Below are 10748 nucleotides of genomic sequence, written 5' to 3'. Positions count from 1 at the left end.
ACTCTAGGTCTATCCACCTCATTACAAATAGCTCAATTTCATTTCTTTTTATGGCTGAGTAATATTCCATTGTATATATGTGCCACAGCTTCTTTATCCATTCATCCGATGATGGGCACTTAGGTTGTTTCCATCTCTGCGCTATTGTAAATAGAGTTGCAAAGAATATTTTGGTACATGACTCTTTTTGAATTTTGGTTTTCTCAGGGTGTATGCCCAGTAGTGGAATTGCTGAGTCATATGGTAGTTTTATTTGTAGTTTTTTAAGGAACCTCCAAACTGTTTTCCATAGTGGCTGAACCAATTCACATTCCCACCAGCAGTGCAAGAGTGTTCCCTCTTCTCCACACCCTTTTCAGCATTTATTGTTTCTAGATTTTTGATGATGGCCATTCTGACTTGTGTGAGATGATATCTCATTGTAGTTTGGATTTGCATTTCTCTAATGATTAATGCTGCTGAGCATTCTTTCATGTGCTTGCTGGCAGTCTGTATATCTTCTTTGGAGAAATGTCTATTTAGGTCTTCTTCCCATTTTTGGATTAGGTTGTTTGTTTTTTTGTTATTGAGCTGCTTGTAAATTTTGGAGATTAATCCTTTGTCAGTTGCTTCATTTGCAGATATTTTCTCCCATTTTGAGGGTTTTCTTTTATTCTTGTTTATGGATTCCTTTGTTGTGCAAAAGTTTGAAGTTTCATTAGGTCCCTTTTGTTTTCAGTTCCCTTTCTCTAGGAGGTGGGTCAAAAAGGATCTTGCTGTGATTTATGTCATAGAGTGTTCTGCCAATGTTTTCCTCTAAGAGTTTGATAGTTTCTGGCCTTACATTTAGGTCTTTAATCCATTTTGAGCTTATTTTTGTGTATGGTGTTAGGGAGTGATCTAATCTCATACTTTTACATGTAGCTGTTCAGTTTTCCCAGCACCACTTATTGAAGAGGCTCTCCTTTCTCCACTGTACATTCCTGCCTCTTTTATCAAAGATAAGTTGACCATATGTGCGTGGGTTTATCCCTGGGATTTCTATCCTGTTCCATTGATCTATCTTTCTATTTTTGTGCCAGTACCATACTGTCCTGATTACTGTAGCTTTGTAGAATAGTCTGAAGACAGGGAGCCTGATTCCTGCAGCACCATTTTTCATTCTCAAGATTGGTTTGGCTATTCGGAGTCTTTTGTGTTTCCATAAAAATTGTGAACATTTTTCTTCTAGTTTTGTGGAAAATGCCAGTGGTAGTTTGATAGGGATTGCATTGAATCTGTCGATTGCTTTGGGTAGTAGAGTCATTTTCACAATGTTGATTCTTCCAATCCAAAAACATGGTATATCTCTCCATTTATTTGTATCATCTTTAATTACTTTCATCAGTGTCTTATAATTTTCTGCATACAGGTATTTTGTCTCCTTAGGTAGGTTTATTCCTAAATATTTTATTCTTTTTCTTGCAATGGTAAATGGGAGTGTTTTCTTGATTTCACTTTCAGATTTTTCATCATTAGTGTATAGGAATTCAAGAGATTTCTGTGCATTAATTTTGTATCCTGCAACTTTACCAAATTCATTGATTAGGTCTAGTAGTTTTCTGGTGGTATCTTTAGGATTCTCTATGTATAGTATCATGTCATCTGCAAAGAGTGACAGCTTTACTACTTCTTTTCCAATTTGGATTCCTTTTATTTCCTTTTCTTCTCTGATTGCTGTGGCTAAAACTTCCAAAACTATATTGAATAAGAGTGGTGAGAGTGGGCAACCTTGTCTTGTTCCTGATCTTAGTGGAAATGCTTTCAGTTTTTCACCTTTGAGGATGATGTTGGCTGTGGGTTTGTCATATATGGTCTTTATTATGTTGAGGAAAGTTCCCTCTATGCCTATGTTCTGCAGGGTTTTTATCATAAATGGGTGTTGAATTTTGTCAAAAGCTTTCTCTGCATCTATTGAGATGATCATATGGTTTTTCTCCTTCAATTTGTTAATATGGTTTATCACATTGATAGATTTGCATATATTGAAGAATCCTTGCATTCCTGGAATAAACCCCACTTGATCATGGTGTATGATCCTTTTAATGTGCTGTTGGATTCTGTTTGCTAGTATTTTGTTGAGGATTTTTGCATCTATGTTCATCAGTGATATTGGCCTGTAGTTTTCTTTCTTTGTGACATCCTTGTCTGGTTTTGGTATCAAGGTGATGGTGGCCTCGTAGAAGGAATTTAGGAGTGTTCCTCCCTCTGTCCTATTTTGGAAGAGTTTGAGAAGGATAGGTGTAAGCTCTTCCCTAAATGTTTGATAGAATTCGCCTGTGAAGCCATCTGGTCCTGGGCTTTTGTTTGTTGGAAGATTTTTAATCACAGTTTCAATTTCAGTGCCTGTGATTGGTCTGTTCATATTTTCTATTTCTTCCTGATTCAGTCTTGGCAGGCTGTGCATTTCTAAGAATTTGTCCATTTCTTCCATGTTGTCCATTTTATTGGCATAGAGTTGCTTGTACTAATCTCTCATGATCTGTTTTTATTTTTGCAGTGTCAGTTGTTACTTCTCCTTTTTCATTTCTAATTCTATTGATTTGAGTCTTCTCCCTTTTTTTCTTGATGAGTGTGGCTAATGGTTTATCTATTTTGTTTATCTTCTCAAAGAACCAGCTTTTAATTTTATTGATCTTTGCTATTGTTTCCTTCATTTCTTTTTCATTTATTTCTGATTTGATTTTTGATTTCTTTCCTTCTGCTAACTTTGGGGATTTTTTGTTCTTCTTTCTCTAATTGCTTGAGGTGCAAGGTTAAGTTGTTTATTCGAGATGTTTCCTCTTTCTTAAGGTGGCTTGTATTGCTATAAACTTCCCTCTCAGAACTGCTTTTGCTGCATCCCATAGGTTTTGGGTCGTCATGTCTCCATTGTCATTTGTGTCTAGGTATTTTCTGATTTCCTCTTTGGTTTCTTCAGTGATCACTTCGTTATTAAGTAGTGTATTGTTTAGCCTCCATGTGTTTGTATTTTTTACAGATCGTTTCCTGTAATTGATATCTAGTCTCATGGCATTGTCGTCGGAAAAGATACTTGATACAATTTCAATTTGCTTAAATTTACCAAGACTTGATTTGTGACCCAAGATATGATCTATCCTGGAGAATGTTCCATGAGCACTTGAGAAAAATGTGTATTTTGTTGTTATTGGATGGAGTGTCCTATAAATATCAATTAAGTCCATCTTGTTTAAAGTATAATTTAAAGCTTGTGTTTCCTTATTTATTTTCATTTTGGATGATCTGTTCATTGGTGAAAGTAGGGTGTTAAAAATCCCCTACTATGAATGTGTTACTGTCAATTTCCCCTTTTATGGCTGTTAGTATTTGCCTTATGTTTGAGGTGCTCCTATGTTGGGTGCATAAATATTTACAATTGTTATATCTTCTTTTTGGATCGATCTCTTGATCATTATGTAGTGTCCTTCTTTGTCTCTTCTAATAGTCTTTATTTTAAAGTCTATTTTGTCTGATATGAGAATTACTATTCCAGCTTTCTTTTGGTTTCCATTTGCATGGAATATCTTTTTCCATATCCTTACTTTCAGTCTGTTTGTGTCTCTAGTCCAAAGTGGGTGTCTTGTAGACAGCATGTATAAGGGTCTTGTTTTTGTATCCATTCAGCCAATCTGTGTCTTTTGGTGGGAGCATTTAGTCCATTTACATTTAAGGTAATTATCGATATGTATGTTCCTATTCCCATTCTCTAAATTGTTTTGGGTTCATTATTATAGGTCTTTTCCTTGTCTTTTGTTTCTTGCCTAGAGAAGTTCCTTTAGCATTTGTTGTAAAGCTGGTTTGGTGGTGCTGAACTCTATCAGCTTCTGCTTGTCTGTAAAGCATTTAATTTCTCCATCGAATCTGAATGAGATCCTTGCTGGGTAGAGTAATCTTGGATGTAGGTCCTGCTACTCCCTTCTGGCTTGCAGAGTTTCTGCTGAAAGGTCAGCTGTTAATCTTATGGGGATTCCCTTGTATGTTATTTGTTGTTTTTCCTTTGCTGCTTTCAGTATTTTTTCTTTGTGTTTAATTTTTTTTTTTTTTGATACGTGGGCTTTTCACTGTTGTGGCCTCTCCTGTTGTGGAGCATAGGCTCCCGACACGCAGGCTCAGCGGCCATGGCTCACGGGCCCAGCTGCTCCGCGGCATGTGGGATCTTCACAGACCGGGGCACAAACCCGTGTCCCCTGCATCGGCAGGTGGACTCTCAACCACTGCGCCACCAGGGAAGCCCCTGTGTTTAATTTTTGGTAGTTTTATTAATATGTGTCTTATCATGTTTCTCCTTTGATTTATCCTGTATCAGACTCTCTGCACTCCCTGGACTTGACTGACTATTTCCTTTCCCATATTAGGGAAGTATTCAACTATAATCTCTTCAAATATTTTCTCTGTCCCTTTCTTTTTTTCTTCTTCTTCCGGGACCCCTATAATTGGAATGTTTGTGCTTTTAATATTGTCCTGGAGGTCTCTGAGACTGTCCTCAATTCTTTTCATTCTTTTTTCTTTATTCTGCTCTGCAGTAGTTATTTCCACTATTTTATCTTCCAGGTCACTTATCCATTCTTCTGCCTCAGTTATTCTACCATTAATTACTTCTAGAGAATTTTTAATTTCATTTATTGTGTTGTTCATCATTGTTTCTTTGCTCTTTTGTTCTTCTAGGTCCTTGTTAAACGTTTCTTGTATTTCCTCCATTCTATTTCCAAGATTTTGGGTCATGTTTACTATCATTACTCTGAATTGTTTTGCAGGTAGACTGCCTATTTTCTCTTCATTTGTTTGGTCTGTTGGGTTTTTACGTTGTTCCTTCATCTGCTGCATATTTCTCTGTCTTCTCATTTGGCTTATCTCAGTATGTTTGGGGTCTCCTTTTCACAGGCTGCAGGTACATAGTTCCTGTTGTTTTTGGTGTTTGCCCCCAGTGGGTTGTGTAGGCTTCCTGGTGGAAGGGACTGGTGCCTGTGTTTTGGTGGATGAGGTTGGATCTTTTCTTTCTGTTGGGCAAGACTGAGTCTGGTAGTGTGTCTTGGGATGTCTGTGAAATTATTATGACTTTAGGCAGCCTGTATGCTAATGGGTGGGGTTGTGTTCCTGTCTTGCTAGTTGTTTGGCATGGGGTGTCTAGCACTGGAGCTTACTGGCTGTTGTGTGGAGCAGGATCTTAGAATTGAGATGGAGACCTGTGTGAGAGCTCTCGCCGATTGATGTTACATGGGCCTGGGAGGTCTCTGGTGTTCCAATGTCCTGAACTCAGCTCTCCCACCTCAGAGGATCAGACCTGACACCATGACCCTGTTAACCACATGGATCAGAAGAAAAGGGAGAAAAAAAAAAGAAGGAAAGAAAAATAATAAAATAAAGTTATTAAAATAAAAAGTTTAAAAAATATTATTAAAATAAAAAAATAAAAATGTAACCAAAGAAAAGGAAGAGAGCAACCCAACCAATAACCGAATCTACCAATGATAACAAGCATTAAAAACTAAACTAAAATAAACATAAAAATTAGAAACTGGTCAGTCTCATCCAGCAAACCCCAAGTCTACAGTTGCTCCCAAAGTCTACTGCCTCAATTTTGGGATGATTCATTGTCTATTCATGTATTCCACAGATGCAGGGTACATCAAGTTGATTGCAGAGATTTAATCCACAGCTCCTGAAGTTGCACAAATTAATTTCCCTTTCTTTTCTTTGTTCTCTCAGCTCCTGGGGTTCAGCTTTGGATATGGCCCTGCCTCTGCATGTAGGTCACTCTCTGGCATCTGTTCTTAGTCCAGAGAGGAGGGGGTCAAAGGAGCAGCTGATTAGGGGGCTCTGGCTCAGTCTAGCCTGAAGGAGGTAGGGGTACAGAATGTGGGGCAAGCCTGTGGCAGCAGAGGCCAGTGTGACGTTCCAAAAGCCTGAGGCATGCTGTATGTTCTCCAGGGTAAGTTGTCCCTGGATTACGGGACCATGGCAGTGGTGGGCTGCACAGGCTCATGGGAGGAGCATTGTGGATAGTGACTTGTGTTTGCATACAGGCTTCTTGATGGCTTCAGCAGCAACGTTAGTGTTTCATATCCATTTCTGGTGTCCACGCTGATAGCCGTGGCTCACGCCCGTCTCTGAAGCTCATTTAATTGGTGTTCTGAATTTCCTCTCCTCACGTGCCCTGACACAATGGTCTCTTGACTCCCTCCAGTTTAGCTGTGGCATACTAGCCCCCTTCAGGCTGTGTTCACACAGCCAACCCCAGTCCTCTCCCTGGGCTGTGACCTCTGAAGCCCGAGCCTCAGCTCCCAGCATCCACCCGCCCAGGTGTGTGAGCAGACAATCCCCTCAGGCTGGTGAGTGCTGGTCAGCACTGATCCTCTGTGCAGGAATCTCTCTGCTTTGCCCTCTGCACTGCTGTTGCTGCGCTCTCCTCCATGGCTCCAAAGCTTCCCCCCACCATCCACCCACAGTCTCTGCCAGTGACGAGGCTTCTTACTATGTGGAAACTTTTCCTCTTTCACAGCTCCCTCCCTGTAGTGCAGGTCCCGTCCCTATTCTTTTGTCTCTGTTTTTTCTTTTTTCTTTTGCTCTACCCAGGTACGTGGGGAGTTTCTTGCCTTTTGGGAGGTCTGAGATCTTCTGCCAGCGTTCAGTAGGTGTTCTGTAGGAGTTGTTCCACATGTAGATACAGTTTTGATGTATTTGTGGGGAGAAAGGTGATCTCCACGTCTTACTCTTCCACCATCTTGAAGGTCCTCCCACAATTTCTTTACTTATCAGTGTGACATTTAAAGGAGGGTCTGGAGTAATTATGACATTGTTCAGGGAAAATTTTATTTATTAATAGAATAAATGTTTGAAGAGAGTTGTGATTATTAATGAATTAACATATTACATATGCTCAAGTAGCTTACCAATTCCTAACTACATTAGTGAGCAAGTTTACTTATTTATTTATAAGCTATTTCCATCAAGAAATTCTATTTTTCACTGTTTTGTCTGACTCAGAGGGTTTGCAATACAAGTCTTTAATTCTGACTTTAATATCCCAAACCTACTGTACCTTTTCCCAAATTTATCTTAGACAACTGAGGCTTTGGATAGATTACAACGTGGGTTTCAGCCATATCCACCGTGAAATTCAATAGGTTCATAGAGTGCTTTATTTATTTATTTTCTCAAATTAAATGTCTTCAGATGGAGCTTGAGCTCTCTGATTTGCCCTTCACCTCATTATATTTATTATATTACCATATTACTTGGCTTTATTTTTTTACATTTGTTGTCTGCCTCCTGCAGACATTTGGATTTTGATGCCTTCTAGAGTAATCTTTAAATAAAAAGTCTTGCCGAAATCTGAGTTTATGTCAAATGAGCACCGATCTTAGATGTTGTGGTCCCTTGTATATGTTCTCCTACTATCATGTGTTTTCTTACTTTAAGAAAAATTTTACTACAAAAATCACCTAACAAATTAATAGAAACCCATTACAGGTTAGAAATTTAGTAATATTATAACTTATTTAGATTATTTTTGAATTTATTTTCTTTCTTTTCCACATTACAAGACAATCCCTTTATTGCTGACAAGAACATACACCAAATTGCACAAATATTTCAGAAATTTGTAAATGCACTGCTTATATTATTTCTTTAAAAAAAATCTTGTAAATTTTTTTCTTGTACTGAAATGGAAGCCAGCAATCTAGAGATTGAATTTTGTCTTATTTTCCTTTAATCAGAGGTAGTTTCAGTTCTTAGGAGGGAAAAATAATGAAACAAGCAATGAACTTAATAATGAAACTATATATTTATCTACTTATCTATTTTTAAAATAAGTTAATGGAGCTTATTGTTTAGCTCTTAAATGAAAAAAAATTCATTAAGGGAGAGATTTATATATGCAAAATATATTATTACTTATATATATTATAAATTTATATTATAGATAGTATTGTATCATGTATATTATTTACATATTTATTATTTACATTTACTGAGCATAAAGCAAAATCAAAATTTAGAAACCTTTCTAAAGAAAATTCAAGCTTAAAAATATTTCCCTAAGTTTTAGATGTTCTCAAGCAGAGTGAAAAACATGTTAGTTTATAGACAGTAACAAATATTTTAGTATTCTGTTCCTTTCACATCCATTTTTCATGCTTTAGTAAAGTGAAATTTTCTAATCAGAGTAGAGTGGCATGGTGAAGGTGTAGATAATATATTTGGATGAAGGTTTTTAATGAATGTGGTATTTATTAAGACACAATCCATTAAAAGAAGACTTGCCTGGTTGTCTCACATTATTTCATTGATTTTTACTTCATGCATGATTCAAGGTGAGAATTATTCTTTATGAGAAGTACTCTCATTTCTAATCTTTAATCTGATAATGCAGTGCTTTTTATTTGTATAGTTTGGAATATTTCTCATGTATAAACTACATCACCTAATAACTATAAGTTTGAAATGGAGGATCAGAATTAGCATAATCGTAGATATTTAAGGGGTTCAGTATATAAAAATTATTACTTTTTTCTGATAATTTACTCGTATTTCCAAAATTTGGTTTTCAGACAGAAAATAATAGGCTAGATTCTTTTTTAATCAAAGATTTGAAGATCTGAACATGTCAACATCAAGTATGTCATTGGTAATGACATTACAAGGGTTTAAAATGGAATGCAAGATTAAACTTCCACATGTAATTAGAGAATCATTTTACAGGCTTACCAAAGTTTATGTCCCTGTATTAGTAGAACTGTTTAAAATACACACGTATACGTACACAAGTTCTATGGTAGTAATAAGATGCTTACATATAAGAAGTAAAATAGAGAATTAAGACAATTTTCTGGGTAATGCAATACTAAATAACAACCTTAATTGTCCAGAGAATTGTCTCAATTTTCCACCTCACTTTGTGTGTGAGCCTACACCTCAAATAATAGCCTTAGAAGGGAAACCTGTCACCAAGTTTGCAATTTTTGTAAGGTCAAACTGTGAAAATCCCACCTTATCAGGTAAATCAGAGACACAAAGCAATTGCCCTTTAGAATTACCTGGTACCTAGTTCATTGTGTGCAAATGTAGACTGATTGTTAATGAAAATGACATATACTGTGCCATATTAGTATGAAAAGGAATAATTGCATACAACATAATGTTTTGTAGTCATCTAGTATTTTTCTTTCCCCTTTCTAGGCCATGAAATAATGACCTTACTAATCTCTTCATCCTTGGTTCCTTGAATAGTTTGAATACAAACCAACATTAAGAAATAATACTTTTAATGATGAATATATGAGAGAAAAAATTACATGTAGAAAAAACAGCTTTAAAGCATTGACATCACCAGATTCTGATACTAACTAAATTGTATTCCTGAGCCTCTGTTGGTAAACTGTATGAGAAGAATTAATAGCTTTCCTGTGAAGATTTCAGCAATGTAAATATATAGTCATATCCTTAAATAGACTGAATCGATTAGCAATCATATTGAAAGGAGGGCATACTGACCATTTCATATCTAAAAATGGTAACTTTAAACTGTATGTAAAATTAATAATAGTAGAAATGAAAACAATATTAAAATAATTAAGAAGCCAATGTGCATCATTTACATTATCATCAGTAAATAAGAAGACAGACTATACTTCTTGCTATTGTTGATTTTAATGACTTTTAGTTCACTAACCACATGTAATATTTTAATATATACATATTTAAATGTCATTTTGCAATAGTGAATCAAGAGAACAAATGACAATAAGCAGAAAGTTAATAAATCTATTTATCTCAAACCTACCTATTCAACAGTATTTCTAATAAGCTGGTAGCTTTTTTATTGTGAGACACACCAAGAAATCCTACCCTCTAAACTGCTTTTACAACTCTGCATTTTTCAATCTCAACATTCTTACATGGACAACAGAAACTACCAACAAGGATATAAACAGTTTCACAGCTCTAATTTTGAGTAAAACATAATATAGTTGTTTTCTAATCACAAAATAGTACATCTCCATTGTAGAAAATTCTTAACATTAAAGATAACAAAGGAAATAAATATCATCTACTATTAAAAAATAAATAAGCACTGTTAACAATAGAAATATAAATGCACAGAAACATACTAACACGTATATCTTAAATAAAACTAATATGAGGCATGAATGATTTGAAAATATATATAGTTTTATCACTTGAAAATGTATATAGTTTGCTTCCAATTAAGATGGAGTAAAAGAGACTGGTTTTACGCTCCCATCTTAAACAGCTAAAAAAACAGACAAATAAATGAAACGATGATGTTCAATTTGTTGGTTCAATTTGTTGGACAATGAAGCACAGTTGTCCCTGAGAGAAAAAAATCAGACAGGGCCCCGAGATTTACTGTACTTAATGCCTAGAAAAGATTCCAGATTGCAGTGCAAGGAACAGAAACCCAGTCAGAGCCCAGCAGTCTTCATGAGTTGAGGAAATAGATCTGGATGTTGGAGAAAACAAGGCTTCTAGAATTTGAAGGTCAGAGTACCAGAGAGGAGAGAGCTGCACAGAAGAGAGAACTCTGAGATCTGCTGAGGATCTCCCTTGAATTTTCAGTTGAGTACCAACCAGTTGATGCATGTGAGAAAACTATCCAAGCCTAAGGAAAGAATCACTTGAAATGATAAGAGGAAACAGTGTCTGCAGTGCCGTTGTATTCTAGAGCTGGAATTAGTGCCTGTTCTCTCCAGCCAAAGTGGAGGACC

This window comes from Orcinus orca, chromosome 1 (assembly GCF_937001465.1).
Source record: "Orcinus orca chromosome 1, mOrcOrc1.1, whole genome shotgun sequence".
Taxonomy (NCBI): domain Eukaryota; kingdom Metazoa; phylum Chordata; class Mammalia; order Artiodactyla; family Delphinidae; genus Orcinus; species Orcinus orca.
This window is presented reverse-complemented; position numbering follows the sequence as displayed.